Source organism: Furipterus horrens, unplaced genomic scaffold, assembly GCF_987537825.1.
Source record: "Furipterus horrens unplaced genomic scaffold, mFurHor1.1.pri manual_scaffold_2, whole genome shotgun sequence".
Taxonomy (NCBI): Eukaryota; Metazoa; Chordata; class Mammalia; order Chiroptera; family Furipteridae; genus Furipterus; species Furipterus horrens.
In genome coordinates, this window is record NW_028327172.1 from 161,165,781 (window position 1) to 161,190,036 (window position 24,256).

A 24,256-nucleotide genomic window follows, 5' to 3' on the forward strand; every position below is an offset into this window, starting at 1 on the left:
TTAGTTTAAGATTTAGGAGATGTTTAGTTTCTTTCAAGCAGAATTCATTGGGCCAGACTACATGCAGATTCTCTCTACAAAAAGAGAGTCAAAAGGGAGAGTTGAAAGCAAAATATACAATTGCTTACAACGAAAATTTCTGACCTACTTCCCCAACCCCTATTTTACCTCAACTTGAGACCTTGCATAATAGAACATGGATACATTCGTTAATGTATTGACTGTTACGATCTGACTTCTTTTCTGCCTTATTCAATACTTTATTGATATGTTTGATGTTTTATCTGGAATTTTCTTTAGTGTAAACAGTGTGTAAATTTTTTAAATACTATTTCATGTAAAAATATTATGATATGAATATGCAGGTATGCTTGTTTATTCTCTACTTCTAATCATAGAAAATTGGAGAAAAATAGATTTTTACTAATTAAATAGGAACTTATTTCCGTCTTGAGATCTCCACTGTTACCACCCACATTCTACCTGAGTCCAGGCTGAGGGGCCTGGATGTTGGGAGGAGGCAGCAGGCAGGGTTAACCTCCAGTCCCAGAACTGAGTCTGGAAAACTGCTGCTCCAGGTGGGGAAGAACACATGGTAGTGGCACCCACTGAGGGTCACCAAACCATAGTCTTGGGCAGGAGAAGATATCAAAGCCTTTGCTGCTGCGTGTCCCTGGGCCACAGGTCTGCCCAAAGGCTAGAACTCCATCTTCCTATCTGACCCTCCAGCCTACTTCTGAGCCTGGACCTGCCTGCCGGAGGCCTCCCCATCAGGAGGCTGCTAGAGGGCTTGGCAAAGAACCTGAGCCAGGGAAAATTGGGGAAGGTTGAGCAGGAGGCTCCAGAGGCCCCCTGGCTGGATTGTGGGCTTACAGAGGGAGCTCAACAAGTGCTGAGTACCTGCTGCTCCCCTTTTGTGCCTGGTCAGAAGCAGCAACTCCTCCTTCCAGGGGAACCCCTCAACCCAGCTGGCCCCAGTCCCTCAGTGTCATCTCTCCCCCATCCCCTGGGGCCAATCTGCTGCAGGGAGGCAGTGTAAACCTGGGCTCTGGGGACAGGTAGCCCTGGGCATGGACTCCAACTCTGCCCACCACTCCCACAGTTCCTCATCTGAGACACTGAGACCCACACTTGCCTTGCAGAGTCTGAGGATGGCACCCGGCACACTGGGCTTCTTGAAATTGCTTTGCTCTCCTCCAATCTATTCTCAATCTTCCAGCAGACCACTCTTTAAAAAGTATGAACTTGATGGCACTTAGTCTCTATTTAAAACTCTCCTACACTTTCCTTTATTTGTAATTGAAGACCACCATTATTAACAAAATTATAAACATGGTTCCATGACTTCACATGATCTGCTTAGTGCCTTTCTCAGCCCCATTTCAGGCTCTTTTACTCTATACTGGTGTTTTTTTCTTTAACCTGGATTAAGTCAGTCTTTCTTTTTTTAAATTAATTTTTCTTTTTGAGACAGGGGGGGGTGTTGATTTGCAGTTCCACCCATTTATGCATTCATTGATGCATTCTTGTATGTGCCCAGGGATCAAACCTACAACCTTGGTGTATTTGGACAATGCTTGAACCAACTTAGCTACCCACCAGGGCAGGCCAGTTTTTATTTTTATAATAGTTCATAACACCTTGACTTTCTTTTATAAGACTTAGCAAATCATAATTATATAAACAATTGTGGAATTCTTTGCTTTAATTTTATCTTCTCTGCTAGAACATAAGCTCTATTAGCTCAGACTTTTTGTCCTGTATATTTCTCTGTCTCCTCAATACTTAATGTCTTTCACATAAAGGTGTTCCATTCATACTTTTAACGGAAAGATTTTGAGCCAGACTTTTAGAACATGGCGGTCCAGTAAGCGCGACCAGCGGGAGTGGGTACCGCTTCTACCCTGGCTTCTGTGGCTGTGCAAGCTTGGCACACTGTGGCTCATCTTGTTCCAAAGGCTCCTACCTCCAGCCCAGTTCCTTCAGGGCATCTGTGCTGCCTACACTTTACATTCTTTCATTGTCAAAATATGGTGGCGGCTGGACCGCCCATATGGACCTTTGACATATGCAAATGAACAGTATGCAAATTAAGCTAGGTCCCAGCTTCCTCCATGGGAAATGAAAATGGACTTTGCTCATCATTCCCAGAAAAAATGTTGATGGACCTAGCATGGTGTATGGACTGAAGAAAAGTGGTGAGATGTGAATAATGGTGGGATGTGTTGATGGGTAAACTCACCCTAACTGAATTGTACATTTCAAAAGGGGTACAGCCTGTTCCCACACGCACATAAGCAGTGTTCTTCAGCCGGTACTTGAGGTGGACTGGGAGTTCTTCTTTCTCCTCTTCTTTGCTCCTATAGGCTCCTGAGTTGAACTGGGAGTTTTCTTCTTATCTCTAACTCTCCCCCTACCCCCCTTCTTTCCACAAATCCCGGCCTGTTTTTCTGGTGCTTCCTCACAGCAAAGGCAGTTCGACAGACAACTCTAAATTCTGACCCCAATCCTACCTATTTAAAATATTTTCCCTTATTTACATAGCAGATCTTCTTTGTGAGAGTCATACTTTTATCTATAAAATGGGGGCAGTGGCAGCTTCATCAGGCAGGTTCTGTGTTGAACATATATAATGGGGGGGGAGTGCTTGACATGTAGTGGGTACTTGGTAAACATTAATGCTCATACAAACAATTTTCACCTTTTTTTTACTTCATCCCATAGTCATCTTAAGCTCTGCTACACAAAGTGTGGTCAGTAGTCCCCAGGAGGCTGTTAGAAATGCAGTCTCCAGGCCAACTAAATTAGAATCTGATTTTGAAGAAGAATCATAGGTGATTCTCTCCTTAAAATTTGAGACGCACTATAGCTAGATTGGACTCGTTTGAATTATTTTGCATAATTTTGGGACACACCTAAAGATGTTTTATTTGTCATCTGATCTAATTTGATTAAATGGAAACAAGGCTGAAAATTCTTCCATATTAATGAGTTGTACTTTGTCTTAGACCTATCATATTTTATTTAAAATGTACCTGTGATTAAAATTGATCTATGTGCAATGACCGAGTGACTTGGAGTCCCATAACTAGCCTTCTTGCTGAAAAACATTAATTAAAAAAATATGTCTGTACTTACCTTTCTGTAAAAGCAGAAGCTTTTTAACTTCAATATGTCTATAAGAGTAATTGAAGCAATGCCGCCAAAGCAAATTTCATCATTACCTAAGCCGAGTGGGTTGAGTGCCCAAATCAATAGTGTAGGTAACACAATTACTACTTAACAAATTATATCCAAGTTTCCCTGAGATGATATAACTGAGATTTAATTGTTGTTATAGAAACAACACTGTGAAAGAATGAGCCCCAAGTGTCTGGAGAGTAAGGGAGGTTGTCTGAGAAATTTAGAAGTGTGTAGGGATGGGGCACTGTTTTTTTTTTTTTTTTTTAATTTAACCAAGTGTCATACAGTAATTTGTTTCCTATTTTCATCTCAAAGGCATTAGCCTGCCTCTTGTCTCCTTTAGCATCCCAGCTGAGCAGAAGCAGAAGCTCAAGTCCCTTTGAAGCAAATGGGAGCTCTGTGTCCTAATTAGCTCTACAGGATTTGTGCAGTAAAGCAAGAAGCAGGCCCTTTATTTATATTGGTAAATATAAATCACAGGAGAAACAACTGTTTCTCAGAAGAAAGGCTTTTACAGCAGTGAAGATATTTGCAGTTTCATTTTTTTCCCCTTTACAAGTCATTTACTCAGTACTAGCAACCTATTCTTAGAATTTGAATGCCTACCTTAACTGAAAGTACACGTTGGACAAATAACCAGAATACTTGTATTCTAGTCCCAGCCCTGGTACTACTCTCTAGCCATATATCCTTGGAGTAACCACCATACCTGTCTAGGAAAACTAGATTGGATAATCTCTAAAGTCCTTCCCAGTTAAAAAGGAATTTATAAGGAGAATACTGAAGATATCAACAAAATGCCAAAGATAGCATGTAAGGAGTCCATGAAAAACTATAGTTAAGTATAAAATTGTTTGTTTTTGCTTACATGCATTCATGGAGAGGGTCCATGGCTTTCATCTGATTCCTGAATGGGTCTGTGGCCCAAAATTGCAGAAATATGACAGGAACACAAATTAAGAGTTATGGTGCCTACTTGAAAGGAAGTTTAACATGATTGCCAAAGATAACAATTTTTATAACTTAAATACAATTTTAAACATATATTTCTAAAATTTTAATATTGAGTTAAGTTCTGATAACAGCACAAACATACATCTACACACACATTACACACACCCCTAGGATAATTTATTCTGTTCTTGGCTAATCCTATGAATTGCTTTTTATTCAACCAATTAAAAACTAATTCAAACAGTTAAAAATACTACTTTGGAGGTGACTCAGCAGTCATGGAAAATTATAGAAATATTTTTAAAAATCTACTTGTACAAGAGAACCTCATGTAAATTTTCAAGGATAGTACTGCTATTCTGGAAAAGTATAATTTTAAAGGTGTAATTTTTATAACTGAAGGATCTTGACAGTGCTTTAGATTTATTTCTTTTAAATTCTCCAAAAACTGAAGTCTAGCTAATGCCATACATATTTTTTGAGAAAATGTGATTTTTCACAGCAAAATCTCTCTTGTTTATCCTGTCATTTGAGCATATCCAACTCCAAACATTTGTTTTTCATGTGTCTTTCTAGGTACTATTATCTGAGATCAGACTTAGCTCTGTGAATAATTTTTGAGCCACATAATTATTTTCAAAATGTTAGGAACATTTAAAATATTTTTTTTGGCAAATAAAGTGACACTAGCATTGTATAAAATTCTATCTTTCTAGACTTGTTGTTTTCATTTATATTTTATTTGGGTGTTAAATAGAGAGATTTTGTGCTTTCAATGAATATTGCCTTATGGTTTTATTTTTAAAACTGCATCTTAAATCAAGATGGAACAGATGAAAGCTCTGTTGCTTAAACAAGCAACTACACTTCAGAGCAGAAACTAAAATCATAGACTCCACAAAGAGCATAAGACTTTTCCATAAAATCTAAAGTTTCTTCTTAGCAGCATTCCACTTACATTCACAGATTATCTTTATAAAACAGGAGTTATTACATATACACTTTCCACCCTCTTTTACTTCCCATAATAAAAAGCAAACCATCACTGTCTTTTCACCTAAAAATAATTATGCTAATATATCTGCTATGGAATAGATTTTAATGATTGTTGATGGTTAGAATTTTTGTCACTGTCTCCCAGATAGCTTTATTACATAGGAGAGGAATTCCAAGCTCCCAGAAGGTCATGAACATGACTATTCTCACTGGGAGAAATAACACTGGTAAGGGATAGGACTACAGAACCAAATGTTTGGGAACCAGGAAATGCACACTCTTTTTTAAGGACACTTATTCAGAGATGAATGTACATAAGCCCACACAGTCTCTGAGGAACAAAAATAGAACACCACCATTATCTACTAACACACATTGTAGGAAATCGTATCCCACCCTTTTACTCAGTATCTCAGCTGAATGAGGTTCAGAGACTGCTCATAAATTTGGGAACAAAGAAGACAATTGGAATCTTTTCCTAGCCGGTTCAATTTAGAATTTAGACTTTACTGATAATTTTTCTTGGGCTGATAATGAAAGTTGCTGACACGTTGCCCAGCCTGGATAGTTATCTATAAATAAATAAAGTTGTATGCTAGTTTGGTCCAAAAGAACAAAATATAAAAGCCTGCAGGAGATAGGTGAAATGCCTACTGGGAAACACCTGTGCCTCTATAAAAACTGGAGCAGTTAGAGAACAACCATGGAGCCTGGGGATTATTAGTAATATGCCCAAATTAAAATACATGTAAATATCCTCTTTAAGGATATTTTTTCTTCTAAATACTTATTTAATTAGCTGTTTGACTAAAAAAATGATGCTTGTTTGATCAACTAAAAGATTGCAATGTATTTAACATGAATTAACTCCCATTTTCTCAATGTTGTTTGCAGATAGAGCAAAATAGCAAGGATCCTGCAATCACTGAGTTTATAGCTTTAAGGACTTTTTGTTTGTTTGGTGTGTGTGTGTGTGTGTTGTTTGTTTTTTGGAATGGTGGGGTTAGGGGTTAAAGCCAGGAAATATACACCACACAAATAATGAAAATAAAGGCATGATGAGGGTTGTGAGAGGGAAAGTACAGAAACTCCTTCTGGGCTAATCCTTTCTCCTGTAGCTATTGCCTGCCCTCTTTGGTTGACTGAATTCTACTCGATTTTCAGGTCTCAGGGTAAAAGTCACTTTCTCAGCAAAGCCTTCACCTAGCTTTGATAACCCTATCAGAAAGTTCATGTATTCTGTGCTCTTATTTCATTGCAGTTAACACATTCACATTTATATCATTATTTATATGTTTTTGTATCTCTTTTATTTCACCAGGTTGTAAGTTCCAGAATAGCAGGAACCTAGTCTGTTTTGTCCCCCACCACACCTGAGTGGCTCATACTGTGTCTGACAAATGGTAATAATGTTGAAAAGCTAACATTTCACATATTGTGTGTTGGATACTTGTTTTATATTCATACTTATTTATTAATGCCCCAAATCTCTTTGGGGAAAGTACCATAATATTTCCCATTTTAAAGATGGAGAAATTGAGGTAAATAAAACTTAAATAACTTCTACAGCTGTTAAGGGGCTAAAAAAAAAATGTGTCTAGTATGAGTTTATGCTCTTAACCATTTTGTTATACTTCCTTTATTGTACTTCTTTATTAAATTAATGAATTAATGCATTATACAAACCAACACCAGAGTGCCTAGCCTACTTTAGTACTGATGAATGGTCCTTTGAAGAAGTGAGTGGTGAGATGAGCTCTGAAGGTAAGAGAAATGGAATTTAGCCCAAGAGATATGGGGTAAGAAGGTGGGCAAGGAGGGTGGGTGTACAGAAAAGTATTTCCAGGTAAGACAAGACAAACCTAATGGATAAAATTGTGGAAAAGAGTAACTACAGATATTTATATAAATGAGTAAAGACACATAGAGAAGAGTGGAAGTTTATTTAATCTGATATGTGTGCCAAGTGTGAAGGATAGTTTGCTGAGATGTGAGGCTATTGACCCAGGCAGAGCCTAACTCATGGAAAGTTTTATAAATACTATAAAAGTGACTTTATGGAATTTGACAGAAGGGCTTTGAGGAGAAAAGTGACTTATCTGATGTGCATTTTGAGAAAATAGACAAGTATTTCAAGGGAACAAGATCTAAAGCGGAATGGGAAAGCTGTTGTAGCACTTGAAATGAAAGATTTGGTGGTTCGAATTAACATCGTGGACAGAATTGTTTGGGTGTTAGTTATATTTAGGACTTAGAGACAATAAGACTTGGTGACTGGATATGGAAGCTGAAGGAAGAAAGAAGTTAAGTGTTCCAAGTTATTAAAATAAGAAGCTGGAGTAGGATGTGGGGATGAAAAGATCAGTGCAAAGTTTAAAACATGAGGGTCATATTCCAGTCACTGTGATCATTAACAGTGGAGTGGTTTTCTTGAGTTTAAAAGATAGGTCTGGGTAGAAAATATTAATTTGGGATAGTGTAATTGGCAACAGAAGTCATGGGAATCCAAGGCAAGAGCAAAGAATGACTAGAACAGGTGGTCCAGAGCTTGTCTAAGTGAACCACAAAGGTGTTAGTATTTCTTAGCCTCAGGTTCCATTGCTATAAAAATGTCAGTACATACAATGTACTCCAGTGTTGAAATTAGGCTGCTAAGAAACAATTATGAAAACCTCTGGGACATGGGAAACGTTCACTAAAGTTTAGGGTTTTTTTTCTGTTTGCTTCTATATGTTTGATTCTCTTTTTAAAGTAAACTAAGAAATGAAAACTTATATTTAAGAGAGTTTGAAGTCTGAGATAGAAATAAAGGATCAACTGTGTCTAATCAACTGTTTAATGCATCACTGGATTTTTAACCTAACTATATTATGTTATTTCTAAAATTGTACTTAATTACTTTTCAAATTGGCCCTTATTCATTTTTTCTTATGTTTGTTTTATTTTGCTCTATTATAAAAATATTTACTATTGACTATTTATCAAAATGTGGATGCTACACTTCCAGTGATTATGATTGGAATTGGTAGGAAAAAGACAGGATTCTATTTCCTGATTAAATGTTGATTCTTATTCAAGTCCCCAGAAATAAGACTAAAAATTGAAAAAACAAAAACAAAGAAATGCACTACAAATTCATTTAAGGCTAAATATTTTTTCTACTAATTTTGTGTGTTTTTTATGACCTAAATATATACATTTCCTTTTTTTAGGACAATGATATAAGGATTGGAATCTATATAGTCTATGATTACAGAGCCAAAGTTGGTATACTAACAGAAAGAAAGGTATCTTTCCTGATCATAACTATGAAGATTAAAAGATACTAGAATTGACTCTAGAAGATGATTGTCTTAGAATGCATAAATAAGTAAGTAAGTAAATAAATTAAATAAATAAATAAATAAAAGGATATCCCTGGCTGTGTGACTCAGTTGGAGCATTGTCATATACACCAATAGGTTGTGGGTTTGACTCCTGTTCAGGGCACATGCCTGGGTTGTGGGTTTTATCCTTGGTCAGGGCACATGCAGGAGGCAACTGATCAATGTTATTCTCTCACATTGATGTCTTTCTCTCTCTCTCTCTCTCTCTCTCTCTCTCTCTCTCTCTCTCCTTCTCTCTAAAAGCAATGAAAGTAAATAAATAGATAGATATCGTTCACTAGATTCATTATAATAATATCTTCAAATCAGCTATTGAATATGCTTCTTAAAATGAACTGTAGATAATTACAAAGACGCATTAGTCCAAGTATAGAAGCTGGGTACTTAGCATGGCCTATGCTTTTACAAGGATTCAATGAGATTTTTTTTTTTAATTTTTTGGATTTTGAATTACAGTTGTCCCATTTTTACTCCATTTCTCTCCCACACCCAGCTCACCCCTTCTCCCACAATCCTATCCCTCTCCATTGTCCATGTCCATAAGCCAATTTATACACAGTCTTTGACTAAATCCTTCCCTTACTTATCCCCCTTCTCTCCCTCCCCACTCTCCCCTATTGACTGCTATTCTGCTCTCTCTCCTATTTAGTTCGTTTGTTTGTGTTGTTCTTTAGTTTCCTGTATTAGGTGATATCATATGGTATTTTTCATTCTTTGCCTGGCTCATTTCACTAAGCATAATTCTCTCTAATTCCATCAATGTTGTTGCAAATGGCACAAGTTCTTTCTTTCTGCTACATAGTATTCCATTGTGTAAATGTACCACTGTTTTTTGATCCACTCATATACAGGTGGGCATTTAGGCTGTTTCCAGCACTTAGCTATTTTAAACAGTGCTGCTATGAACATAGGGGTGCATAAGTTTTTTGAATTAGTGTTTTAGTATTTTTTGGGTAGAGTCCTAGCAGTGGAATCGCTGGTTGAAAAGGCAGTTCCATTTTTAGTTTTTTGAGGTAATTCCATACTGTTTTCCATAGTGGCTGCACCAGTCTGCATTCCCACCAAGAGTGCAGAAGGGTTCCCGTTTCTCCACATCCTCGCCAGCTCTTGTTGTGTGTTGATTTGTTGATGATGGCCATTCTGACAGGTGTAAGGTGGTATCTCATTGTGGTTTTTATTTGCATCTCCCTGATGGCTAATGATGTTGAGCACTTTTTCATGTGTCTATGGACCTTCTGTATGTCCTCTTTGGAGAAGTTTTTGTTCAGGTCCTTTGCCCATTTTTTAATTGGGTTGTTTGTTTTCTTGATGTTGAGTCATATAAGCTCGTTATGTATTTTGGAGCTCAGTCCCCTGTCTGTGATGTCATTGGCAAATATGTTTTCCCATATGGTTGGTTTCCTTTTATCTTGCTGATGTTTTCTTTTGCTGAGCAGAAACTCTTTAGTTTGATGTAGTCCCATTTGTTTATTTTTTCCTTTATTTCTCTTGCCTTAAGATATGTATCCATGAACATATTGTTATGTGAGATATCTGAGATTTTCCTGCCTATGTTTTCCTCTAGGACTTTTATGGTGTCATGATTTACATTTAAGTCTTTGACCCATCTTGAGTTTATTCTTGTGTGTGGTGTAAGTTGGTGGTCTAGTTTCATTTTTTTGCAAGTCCCTGTCCAGTTCTCCCAGCACCATTTGTTAAAGAGGCTCTTCTCACTCCATTTTATGTTCCTTCCTCCTCCATCAAATATTAGTTGACCATAGAGGCCTGGGTTTATTTCTGGACTCTATTCTGTTCCACTAATCTATATGTCTGTTTTTACACCAGTACCAGACTGTTTTGATCACAGTGGCTTTGTAGTATTGTTTGATATCTGCTGTTGTGATTCCTCCTGCTGTGTTCTTCTGTCTCAAGATTGCTTTCACTATTCGGGATCTTTTTTGGTTCCATATGAATCTTTGGAGTATTTGTTCTAGTTCTGTGAAATATGTCATTGGTATTTTAATAGAGATTGCATTGAATCTGTAAATTGCTTTGGGTAGTATGGCCATTTTGATGATGTTGATTCTTCCCATCCAACAACGTGGTATTTGCTTCCATTTATTTGTATCTTCCTTAATTTCTTTCTTCATCGTTACATAACTTTCAGAGTACAGGTCTTTTATATCTTTGGTTAAGTTTACTCTTAGGTACTTTATTTTTTTTTGTTGTTGTTGTTGTTACTATAGTAAATGGTATTTTTTTTCTCTGTCTCTGCTATTTTATTGTTGGTGTACAGAAATGCCTTAGATTTCTGTATATTTATTTTGTACCCTGCGATTTTGCCAAATTCACTTATTATATCGAGTAGTCTTTTAGTGAAGTTTATAGGGTTTTCTAGGTATACTACCGTGTTATCTGCATGTAATGATAGTTTTACTTCTCCTTCCCAATTTGGATGCCTTTTATCTCTTTTTCTTGTCTGATTGCTGTGGCTAGGACTTCCAACACTATGTTGAATAGGAGTGGAGAGAGTGGACATCCTTGTCTAGTTCCTGATTTCAGGGGGAATGCTTTCAGTTTTTGTCCATTGAGTATGATGTTGGCTTCAGGCTTCTCATATATAGCCTTAATTATGTTAAGATATGCTCCCTTTATTACCATTTTGCTGAGTTTTTTCATCATAAATGTGTGTTGTACTTTATCAAATGCTTTCTCTGCATCTATTATATGATCATGTGATTTTTGTCTTTCATTCTGTTTAGGTGATGTATTATATTTATTGATCTGCAAATATTAAACCATCCTTGCATCCCTGGGATAAATTCCACTTGATAGTGGTGTATAATCTTTTTGATGTATTGCTAGATCCTGTTTGCCAATATTTTATTGAGGATTTTAGCATCTATGTTCATCACTGATATTGGCCTATAATTTTCTTTCTTTGTTGTGTCTTGACCTGATTTTGGGATTAGGGTAATACTGGCTTCATAGAAAGAGTTTGTGATTTTTCCCTCTTCTTGGATTCTCTGGAACAGTTTGAGGAGGGTAGGAGTTAGTTCTTCCTTAAATGTTTTGTAAAATTCGCCTGTGAAGCCATCCGGTCCAGGGCTTTTGTGTGCCGGGAGATTTTTGATTACTGTTTCAATTTCCTTCCTCGTTATTGGTCTGTTGAGACTTTCTAATTCTTCTTGATTCAGTTTTGGAAGGTTATATGTTTCTAGAAATCTGTCCATTTCTACTAGGTTGTCAAATTTCTTTCCATACAATAGTTTGTAGTAATTTTTTACTATCGTTTGTATTTCTGTGGTATCAGTTGTGATTTCTCCTCTATCATTTCTGATTTTGTTTATTTGTGTCTTCTCTCTTTTTTTCTTGATGAGCCTGGCTAGAGGATTGTTGATTTTGTTTATTTTTTCAAAGAACTAGCTTCTAGTTTTGTTGATCTTTTCGATTGTTTGTTTTGTCTCTACGTCATTTAATTTTGCTCTGATCTTGATGATTTCCTTCCTTCTTCTTGCCCTAGGCTTTGTTTGTTGTTGTTCTAGTCCTTGTACCTTTAGGGTTAGATTTTTTATTTGAGATTCTTCTATCCTTTTCAGATATGTCTGTATTGCTATGAACTTCCCTCTTAGGACTGCTTTTGCTGTGTCCCATAGGTTTGGGGCTGTTCTGCGTTTAATATTATTAGTTTTTAGAAATTTCTTAATTTTTTTCTTTGATGTCATTGTTAACCCATTCATTATTTAATAGCATGTTATTTATTCTCCATGAGTTGGGGTGTCTTTAATTTTTTTCTCTGAGGTTGATTTTTAGTTTCAAGGCATTGTGGTCTGAAAAGATGCTTGATATACTTTTAATTTTCTTGAATTTGTTGAGGCTAGTTTTGTGTCCTATCATGTGGTCTATCTTTGAAAATGTCCCATGTGCCTTTGAAAAGAATGTATATTTTGCTTCTTTGGGCTGAAAAGTTCTATATATATCAGTTAAGTCCATGTGGTTTAGTGTGTTGTTCAATGCCTGTATATCTTTTGTGTTTCTTTGCTTGGATGATCTGTCTATTGTTGATAATGGAGTGTTGAAGTCACCTACTATGAGTGTGTTGTTGTTAATATCCTTCTTGTGGTCTTCTAGTATTTGCTTTATGTATTTGGGTCTCCTATGTTGGGTGCATATATGTTTATCAGTGTTATATCTTCTTGATGGATTGTTTCTTTAAGTATTATGAAATGTCCTTCTTTGTCTCTTTTTATTGCCCTTGCTTTGAAATCCATTTTGTCTGATATGAGGACTGCTACCCCGGCTTTTTTTCCAGGTCCATTTGCTTGGAATATTTTTTTTATATCCCTTTACTTTCAGTCTTTGTAAATCTTTTGTTTTGGGGTGTGTTTCTTGTAGACAGCAAATATGTGGGTCCTGTTTTCTTATCCATTCCGTTACCCTATGTCTTTTAATTGGAGCATTTAATCCATTTATATTTAAGGTTATTATTGATGTATATTTATTCATTTCCCTTTGTACCTCTGTTCCTCTCCTTTTTTTTTTTTTTTTTTCTTTTTTTCTTAGAACATTCCCTTTAGCACCTCTTGCAATGCTGGTTTGGTGGAGATGTATTCTTTTAGTCTTCCTTTGTCTGGGAAACTCTTTATTTCACCTTCCATTTTGAATAAGAGCCTTGCTGGGTAGAGTATTCTTGGTTGCAGGCTTTATTTTTCATTGCTTGAAATATTTTTGACCATTCCCTTCTGGATTGTAGTGTTTCTGTTGAGAAATCAGTCGATAGCCTTATCGGAGCTCCCCTGTATGTTATTTGCTGTTTTTCTCTTGCTGCTTTTAGGATTCTCTCTTTGTCTTGGAATGTTGCCATTTTAATTATGATGTGCCTTGGTGTGGGTTTTTGGGGGTTCCTCTTCGTTGGAACTCTCTGTGCTTCCTGAACTTGTATAACTTTTTCTCTCATCAGGCTGGGAAAATTTTCTATCACTATTTCTCCTATCAGTTTTTCTATTCCTTGTTCTTCTGATCCCTCTTTAATTCCAATGATTCTGATATTGTTTTTATGTATGGTATCCTGTAATTCCCTTAATTCTTCATACTTTTTCAATCTTTCTTCATTTTGCTGTATTGTCTGAGAATTTTTCTCTACATTATCTTCTAACTCACTAATCCAATCCTCTGCTTCGTTTAGTCTGCTTTTGACTGATTCTACTGTGTTTTTCAGTTCAGAGATTGAATTCTTCATTTCTTCCTGGTCCTTGTTGATAGTTTCTATGTCTTTTTTTATGCTGGTGTAGTTCTCTGCAAGTTCCCTGTAATTTTCTTGGAGCTGTTGGTAACTTCCTTGGAGGTTGTCATAGTTGTTTTTGAGGTTGTCGAGTATATTGAGCTTCTCCACCACCATTGTTTTGAATTCCGTTTCTGACATTTGGGCTATGTCTATTCCATCTACCTCTCTTTCTGGGGATTCCTCTTTTCTTTACATTGAGAGGTTATTTCTGCATCTTACCATGTTGGATTCTTCTTGTTTGTTTTTATTTTGGGGGTTTGTCTGCTTTGACTTCTCACCTTTGTGGTATGAGATTCTTTATAGGAGATCTGGGGGTTTCAGTGGTGCAGTCTCTTTGTCTCCTGAGCCTGACGTTCTTTGGTTACCCTTTATGTCATTTGTTTATGCTGTCTGGTTATATTTCAGATGCTCTTTGGTAGGATCTTCCTTCTGGCTAGTTGATTGAGAGAGTCACTCTATCTACTTTGTCTTGAGTTCTTTTGTGGAGAGGCTTTTAAAGACATAAACACACAGCCCTAGCAGGAGACCCACACCCTCAAAAATATCCTCCACCTTCTATCCCGCTATCATCAGTCAACGAGCCAGTATTAATATAAATGTAGAGAGATTAGAGCTTTTATACTATAGGAAGAACAGATAAGAGTTGTTTTTAGGGAGGAAAATATGATTTTTGAGAGAGGGGATGATAGATTAATAATAATTGAGACTATGCAAGACAGTAGGTAATATTTACATTTTATGTTAATAACAATAGAAGAAAAGGAGGGAAGAATGCAGAATATAGTAAGAAAGTGGGATTGTATAGTATTGGATTTATATAGTAGTTATATTCTATTTATTTAGAGTGAAAGGGAGGCTAAACTAGACACACAAACAAATAAACAATTAAAGAGAAAGGATGAGAATGAGAGATTGTATAAAACAGATTAGAGATATAGTTTTAGGGTTTTTTTTTTTTTCTTCTTTCTCCTTCCCTCCTTTTAAGGACGAAAAAAAAAAAAAAAAGGAATGTTTTTACTCAGTTCAGCCTTTGTGTGTAGTCCTCTTTTTCTGCATCCACGATGGTCTAATGTGGCAGGTCAGAGGTTCCTGTTCTTTGCAGCAGCAGTGTGTGCCCACGGTGGCCGGCACGGCGAGTTCTTTTGGCGCCTGTTGGAGCTAGCCGAGGTGCCTTTGTACATGCGCCCATGTGTGCACAAGGCAGCCCAAGAGCCCACCTTGGGCCTGCCGAGCCTCATTCCAGGAGTTGATCTCTTGCTTCTTAGGGCGGGGCCCCAGACACTTGGTCATAGTGGAAATGAGAGATTGGTGCCTACTGAAGCCGGCTGAGGTGCTCCTGCGCTCGCGCGCCCATGCACGTGCAAGGTGGCCGAGAGCTAGCCTCAGTCCTGCCAAGTCGCGCTCCCAGAGTTGGTCTCTCGCCTCTTAGGGCGGGGCCTCGGACACTTGTGCACAGTGGAAGTGAGTGTCTGTGAGTCGCTGCCACCCGATGTTCCAGCATCACAGCCACCTGCCATTCCTGCACACGCCTGGGTGCATACGAGCTGAGCCTGAGCAAGTGGTCTGTGCTCCGGCCTGGCGCCCACTGGAGCTGTCCAGGGGTGTCTGCGCACGGGCTTCTGCATGTCCATTGGGCCCTCCCTGCGCCCGTTGGGGCACTGATCCCACGTCTGTTGGGGCGTGTCTGAGGGGCACCTGGCCCCGCGGCCCTGCGCACCTGGGCCAGTGAATGAGGGCACTTCCTTTTGCGCACGCTAGTGACCCAAGGGGAGGGTTGGGGAGTGGACAAGCGCGTCTTTGCACCTGCGTTCCTCAAGAATGTCCTATCACCCTCAAACTTTCCCCCCCTCTCCACAGTCCACAAGAGAAAAATAAAGGAAAATTGCGTTCTTACTTGCACAGCAGCACGCTGTCTCCTGTCCTTTGGCGCCAATGCCACCTGGTTGAGCCCCATCTCTGCCAGTGGGCAGAGATCCGCTCTCCTCCCGACTGCTCTCTGGGGAAGCCTATGGTCGACAAAAAGCCTTTGTGTCCTTCCAGCTGCAGCTCGGTCAGCCACCCCAGTCAGGAATCCTTTTTCGTCCCCTTTTCCTCCGCTATCCTCACTAAACAAGTTGTTCCCAGATGGTTTTTCTCTAATTCAGCAGTGCCAAGGCTCGACTCCTGCCAGTGTCCAGCTACTCACTGAGATGTTCTGCCTGCAATTAGTCCAAACTACAGACGGGTCTCGGGAGCCTGAAAGTGCAGCCTCCCCTCACTTTTCCACCATCTTCTCTTCTTCTCAATGAGAAATTTGATCAAATTTATTAAGTTATCTCTCCACAAAATCCATGGGGAAAAAGACAGCACAGGTATTGCATTGATACTTTTCCTACACACACACACACACACACACACACCAACTCACTGCTTCCTAATTCATTTTAAAAATATGCTTGATGCTAGCTAAAATCCAACAGTTTATCATTAGCTAAAAATGAAATTTTTACAGACTTTGTGATGTAATTCATATGCTTCTGGTTTAGTAAAAGTATTCATCATTCTAAAATGTGTGACCACGATGGAAAATTATTGTATAATTTTTTCTTAAGAATCTCTCTTCAGTTCATTGGACACATATAGCTTCATCCTTCTATGCCCATTTCAGAGCAGTCCTGAAAAGTCACACCAAGGTAGAAAATGTCAAGTACATTTAATTTTATATTTGACAATTGATAGAAAAATTTCTTCATTCAGTTTCTTTATGTTTATTTCTTCACATGTAAAGGCCTGTCCTCAGGTTAATATTCAGGCGTCTGTTAAATAGACCAGCTTTGAGACTTCTTTGTGATAAAAGTACGTTTGGGGAACTATATTCTCTGTTCCTTTAGTGCCACCAGGTGTTTCTTTCATTGCCCATTACAGCACTCCTCTAGTTCTTGGTGCCTTAGAGATCCTATTGGCATCTCTCCAACAATTCTGAATCTGTCCTTTTACCCAGTCCCTGCTCAATTTCTCTTGTCCACTTGATTGTTCCTGAGATAAGCCTTTTTATCCTCAAGCATCTCACAATCTGGCCAAGTGAGACAAAGAGAGTCAACTTTCATAGAATATAGCTGTTAATGACATAAAAAATGTGTTTTGGTAGCATGGAGGATAAATTATTGATTTTACCAAGGATGTGGAGATATCTGTATTTTATGGATATCCTTTGAGCTGAGCATTGAGGAAAGATAGAAGGATGTGTAAGATAAAAAAGCAGATCAAGTTGAATTTGTGAATCAAGCAAAGGCACACACTGTGGGGAGAGGGACAAGTAGTTTTGTGTATTTAGACTTTACAACACAGAACATAGATTAAGAGGAGCATGCTAGGAAGTGAGGCAGAGGCCATCTCAAGCAACTGAATGAACTGCTAAGAACTTTGAAAGAAACTAAAAATGTTTTTCAGAAGTAATGAAAGGAGGGTTCAATTGTTCAAGTGTATATTATAGAAAATTAAGGTTGGTAGCAAAAGTTGTATTGCAAGTGTTTAAATGAGGTGGTCTTAAACTCTGGGGAATTTGTAAGTCAGTCGGTAAGCATTTTAAAATGAAGCTGCTAGATTCTCCCTCTGTGGAGTGTGGCTCAGAGATCTGTATTTCCAATAAGCATCCAAGATGATTCAGTAAGTGCTTCAGGGGATGCCTTTTGTGGTATCTTACAGACCAACTTTGAGAAAAAATAGAGTAAGGAATTGTGTGAAAAGTGAGTGGAGGCAGTAAAAGTAGGGAAAATTTATCTAAGAAGTTGAGGATATAGGAAAGAAGAGAGAATGGTTAAGAATTTGAATTCATATTCATACTTTGTAGGTTTGTATCCTGGTTCTGCCAACTCATTTCTGTAGGGTCTTAGACAAGTCATTCTGCATGTCAGTGTCTCCACATGTAGAACAAGAGCAGTCATAGCATCTAGTGCAGAGATTATATGATGCTTATGTAATCATTAGATGTAAAAGTGCTTTGACTAATTCCTGAAGAATAGAAAGTGTTCAGTACATTTTAGCAATTATTATTGCTGACATTATTGAGAAAGTAGTTGGATAAAGAAAATATTGTTTTAAAATATGAAGAGGCTCTTCCTGGAGGATAAAGAAAAGATGCATTGGGCAAAAATCCACTCGACTCCAAATCTCAGAGTCTGAGGGATAAATGTAATAAAAGACATAGGTTGGGTATAACTTGCTGAGAAAGAGAGAATGATACATTTTAGAAGCAGAAAAGACAGAAAAGAGAGAAAGAATTAAAATTCAGATTGTATCCTTATTGTCCAAATCTCTGTGCACTAAGGTCCTAGAAACAAATGAGAAAGTTTTCTATAGAATTACCTTCAGCTTTCTTTTTAATAATAAAAAGATAATATTTTGCCCCTAAAGGTGTTTCAAGTTTGTCCTCTTTCATTACAGTAAGCCCCTTAATTTCAGCAGGTATTTTCTCATATTTCATTAAGAAGATCAAGAAACAGACATCTGAATTCTCTGTGTACATCCTCACATTTTATGCATTCTATTTCAGTATCTCTGGGTTCTTATGGATTCTCTAGACCCTTACTCTGTCATGATGGGACTTGTCTTTCCATTTTCATCTCCTTTGGAACACCTTGCTCCATCAATTTCTCCTACTTTCTTGTATCTTTAATTTATCTATTTCATCTATTTTCATCTATTTTCTTCCCTATGTACAAATATTTTAACTCAAAAACAGTATCTTTTTTGAAAAAATCTTTACAGATTTCTATATTTTATTCTTTTGACAACAGATATTTTGACAATAATTCTATTGATGACAACCAATGATTTCTCAGTCATTTAATCCAAATGCTTTTATTGACTGCTCTTTCTTCCTGATCTTTCTATACAGTTTGATATTTTTGGTCCTATCTGTCTTTTTGAAATTCTTTCATTTTTTATTTCTATGTTCTTCTACTTATTCCTTTGATTTACTTTTCTCCTCATAGTTTAAGAACTGAACATAAATATTCCCTATTTTTTTTTTGCATTTGATGTTCTACTATTTTTCTCTTCCCTGTTATCTCACCCTATTTTTTTATAACTGCAAATATAGTCTTTACTCAGGTGACTTTCACATCTGCAATTTCTTTACTGGAATGTTACAAAGGGAGCTCACATTCATCCTACAGAAAATTCAAAATCACCCTAACCTATATTACACTCCCATGGTGACTAAGCTCTTTTTTACTTCTGTTCTCCAAGTTACTTGGTTTTAAAATTTAGATGTAAATTTATCCTCTCTCAGATCACCAATAACTATTGTGAAATATTTTCATTACCTTTATATTTTATCTTAGTAAAATCTTTCACCTGTTCTCTCCTATAAATATCATGGCTACAACTCTATTTTATACTCTATGAGATGTCACATATAGTTGAGGACATTAGGTATTGCACAAATTAAGTGTGCCATTCACATAGAATATTTTATGAATGATGTTCCTTAGTGTTCTGCACTGTAAAATCTGCAGAAATGCATGCAACTTCCCTGTAAATCCTCACTGCATGAACCATTGACAAAAGCACATAGCCAGTTTTCTAACTTTAGTCTTTGATTTGAACTAAACCACACTACAACTTATCCTCTCTAAAGTTTAGTTCCAGCCATACCATTCTTTCACTTTAAAATTCTCAATGGTTTTGTCATGTTTTACTAAAGGAAGCACCAAATCCTTGACGTTATAATAAAGATATTTGTCAAAATGTCCCCAACTTCCATCTGAGACACAAAAATGTATCTTGTGCTCTTTGAAACACAACTATTTTTTAAAAATACTTCTATAAATTAAGACTTCTTTGAGATTTCAGATATAAATTAATATTTCAAATTGGAAGTAATTTAAGTACAAAAGACTATCTCAGGTATCTAAGGAAGTGTAAAAATAACAAAACAAAATAAAAACAATTAAAAAAATAAAACAAACCTTAAAAAGTTTGGGAACCAATGCAGTTCTTAAGACTTTCAATACTAGGAGTTCATGCTGCTTCCCTTGTTATAGTAGAAAAATATTCATGTTAAAAATTATTCATGACCCTTGTTTAAGACAGGAAGACAGACTTTATTCCACTAGACTACTACAGTGGGGATTTGCAAAAAGGGATAGAAATCAGCTCAACCCAGAATACAATAATGGCAAGTGGAGATTTATAGTCAAGGAGCAGGGTATGGGTCAGTGGATGAAAAGTTACTAAGAGGAAAGACTATGGTGAGAGGGTTCTAGCTAGATGAACTAAACAGATTTCTTACAGACATCAGCAGATCAGGCTGGTAGATGAGGAATTTGATCATATATCAAGGTTGGGGGGGTTTTCTAAAGTGATCCAGCAGAATTCTTGTTAAAACTGGACTAAAGTGGCCAGAAACAGAGGATCAGGATATTGCTGGTTTAGAGAACCCCAACTTCAGTTAGGTTAAGGAGAGAACTTTTATCTCCCTCTAGACTATTACTCCTGGACTGGGTTGCCAACAGCTCCAAGAATCTGTGCAAGTCAGTTAAAAATACTACAGCCTAAGAAGAAAGAATGATATAAATTCTCCAGTATTTTAGGGACACTTCACAGTCATCTCTTTATTGATACTTTCCTTGATCTCCTTAAGAGTTTGTGGCTCCTTTTTCTCTGAATCACCTGGAACATGAACATATTTTGTCAAACATTATACTTATTTATTTTTATAATTATCAGTCTCAACAATACACATCCTAACTAACTCATTTACTCTTTGGGGAAAAAGATTATTGCCTTATTTACCTTTGTCTTATACCTTTCAAATAGAAGATACAACATCTGCCTTAAAATCAGTCTCAGCAAATAATTGTTAGAGTGAAAATGAATTAAAGGTATTATACCTTGAATGGTTGTATTACCTAAGTCCCTTCAGATTGCAAAAGGAGATTCATCCTGATCTTTAAGATCATCTCTCCTACTCCACAGTGCAATTCTTCTCTCTTCCCCTGGCTGTCTCCTATTCAGAACAGCTCTTATAAAGTCCTGTGATGCTGCATCAGAAAATATTCTACAGATAAAAATCAGCTTCATCAGGCATCCTTTAACTTATCAGTTCAGATTTTCTTCTTAAGAATATTCTTACACATTTTAAATTCAATGTGATACTAAAAGTGCACTTCATATACATTATTGATGACTAGAATCTGAGGTATAACATTTTGAGTTAAAAACCAAACACTTAATTACACAGCTTGGTGCCTGATTATCCAAGATAGTGATTTGTATATCTATTGAACTGATCACTTTTGGTAGTCTGAGGTGCAGTATTTTTACCTGCTGTCTCTGTCATAAGGGCAAATTTACATATTTCATTAAGTGTTTTTCACATTTTGATAAAATTTAAATTCATTACACCTACTAAAAGCTTATTTTATTTCTATGTATATTTTATTGATTATGCTGTTATAGTTGTCCCAATTTTTTTCCCTTTGTCCCTCTCCTCCTGGCAACCCACTTCCCTCCAGCAATCCCTGCCCCTTAGTTCATATCCATGGATCATGCATGTAAGTTCTTTGGCTTCACTCTTTCCTATACTATTCTTGACAACCTCCATATCTATTTTGTTCTTACTGATTATCCTTCTTGACCCCTGCATTATTACCTTTTTCTCCCCTTCCTCTTCCCAGCTGATAACCCTTTACATGATCCCCATACCTATGATTCTGTTCCTGTTCTGGTTGCTGTGCTGTTAAGGGGCACATATAAGATTGTAGCCACTTAATTTGGATGTTTGGAGTCACAGACAATAAAAAACCCAAGTCAAATGTGAATAACTAAGCACTTTATTAAGCGAGAGCAAAGCAAAAGCAAGAATCAAGATCATACATCACCAGACGGGAGTTCACCAACACCTGAGCATAGATGCTGCGGAGCCCTGGAGACAGCATTTGGGGTCCAACTGGGAAAGCTCCAAGTAAAGCATCCTCCTCTTGGATGGGAGTCCAAAGTCTTACTTTGGAGGTTATTCTTAAATATGTCTTAGGCAAAAGTGGCTATACACCAAGGGCTTTGTGTGATTTAACTAACCAACAGGTCCCTCTGGGAAAAGGGTCAGTTCTCCTCAAAGGAGAGAGAGCACACCTATAGTTCATGCTTACAATGAAGGTCAAGGCTCAGGCATAAATGGGGAGGATTCCTAATGTCCTTTTAACCCATCAGTGTGGCCCTAGAATCCGATCTGTTTATGGCACAGCCGGTTAATATCTTGGGGGTCATGGTCAAATACATTTTCCTTATTTGACAATACATGAAAATGTTACATACATAGAGTAAAACTATTATAATAATACATATTAAAATGGGATGAAATATTGCATTCCAATACTTAGATGCAGATACAGATTTAAACAGGAAATCATATCAGTGATGATTAGTATTGGTTACAATAATATGGAAAGCTTCAATCAACTTATTAGCAACAATATGTGTTAATATGCTATGTTGATTAAGTTGATTTTGGTTTTCATCTAATAATTTTTGCATTAGTGTATAATTCTTGATTAGTTCAATTAATGGGTGTAAATATATATACACAGATGGGAGGGGTAGAGACTTGGGTACCCAGGTGAGAGAAACATCATCCTCTTGAACAGGGGACAGGTAAAAAATATTATCCTGCCAATTAAGAACCTCCAGGTGCTGCAGACACCCAAAATATGGGGCTTCTGCCCCAGCATGGCCATCTCTGTCTGATTATTGCTAACAAGGCATAGATGCTGCACTTCTACTTCATACAATGATGAATCATTATTAACAGGAAATAAAGTAAGAATATATAGATTGGAAGACTATTGTAATAAAGAAGGTTCCATTTGTCTAGTTAAGCCATTACACATCAAGCCTTGATGGGTGAAAATACAATCTTGGAGATTATATGTTACATTTTGTAAATCTATATATGGTCCAGAAAACTGGGGCACAGCAAAAAAGTTTCTTAACACAAAAGGAAGTAGATGGTATTGGCATAATATTTTAACATGTTGAGGGTTATAATAGATTATTTCCCCTAGACAATAGTTTTCAGAACAGTTTACCCAAGGATTATGCAAACTTATCCAATGATGAGGATTAATATACTTTTTAAATGTACGTTTCCATATAGTAATGTCTCGGGATAATGGTGTTGTGTGTTCTCCTTTTGGATTAGAGTGTATAAATTCTGGAGAGAGTAGATTGCCCAACTGAATAACAAGGAAACATTGGTGTCTATTTTCAAGGCCGTTATAGAGGAATGGCTGAACAACTGTAAAAACTCCTTGTCATAATCTAATTTCCTTTGGTGGGGAATGATGGTTGTGGGAAAACATTGGGCATTTAAGGTTAAAGCCTGGGCTACATCTTTTCCAATACTTCATAGCCAACTAGAAAGGGCTTCTAGGTCTACAGAGTTCACTACTCCTATTCCTGTTCCCACTCCTCCAAGGACTGTATCATAGCATGTTCTCCTTTTTCTGTTGCAGTTTTTCAATATGGGAAAGGTAATATTAAATCTCAGAAGATGTTTAGGGGCAGCATATGAAACATTCACACAAGACTGAGGTAATCTTAGTAGTTGGGGGGCATGATGAGTATGATTGGGAGAGGTCACATATGCATACTCAATATATATGATTCTACTTTGTATCTGAGTAGCATTGGTACAAAAAAAGAACTGTCCTGACATATTGATGGTCAAGGTTCCTTGTATTCTTTTTATAACTGAGCAATTTAAGGTAGTCTAAAAAAGTATTCTGTGAGTCACAGGATTAGTAAAACAAGTGAGCGTAAATGACAGCTAGTATTAGTGTTAACAGTCATACTAATTTGAATGGGTAGAGTTCTATTTAAAAGGATGCAAATAGGATAAGGTACTCTCTGTAACTGTGTATCAGAGTTTACAGTTCAGTTGAACACATTGTAAACGTTGTTGGCTGGGCACGTGAAATTGTCTTATTGTCATGTTAGGTTATTGTCAGTCTTTGGGGAGTGACTAATGGTGGTCCAGAAAAGGTGTAAAAACGATGTAGGACTGGCAAAGAGTGTTCCGGGTTTCCAAGCTTCATTTGTCCATATCATTCACCATCGAAGGAGAAGCCCTAAAAAACACTGCTATTCCCACAGGAACAATTGAATAGTGGGTAGGATTTCAGTATTGTCTTCCCCTGTATAGATAACTGCTAGGGTATTGTTAGCTCCTTTGGCAACAACTTCTGCATCCCTGGACCTATCGTGAGGATGTTTCTTTACCCGTACCTTAGTTCAAGTCTTCATATTGGTAGACCCAAAGCCTCCCACTCTGGTTGTAGTGCCAGGGGCCCGGGGAAGTTGCTGCTATTCCCCCTTGCAATAGGGGATGATGACTACTTGAGCTACCTGTTCTTGGGCTTGTAGTTGTACAAATTATGGGGATACATTTATTTCTCCTACATAGTCTGAATCAATAACTCCATCCATAGTTTGC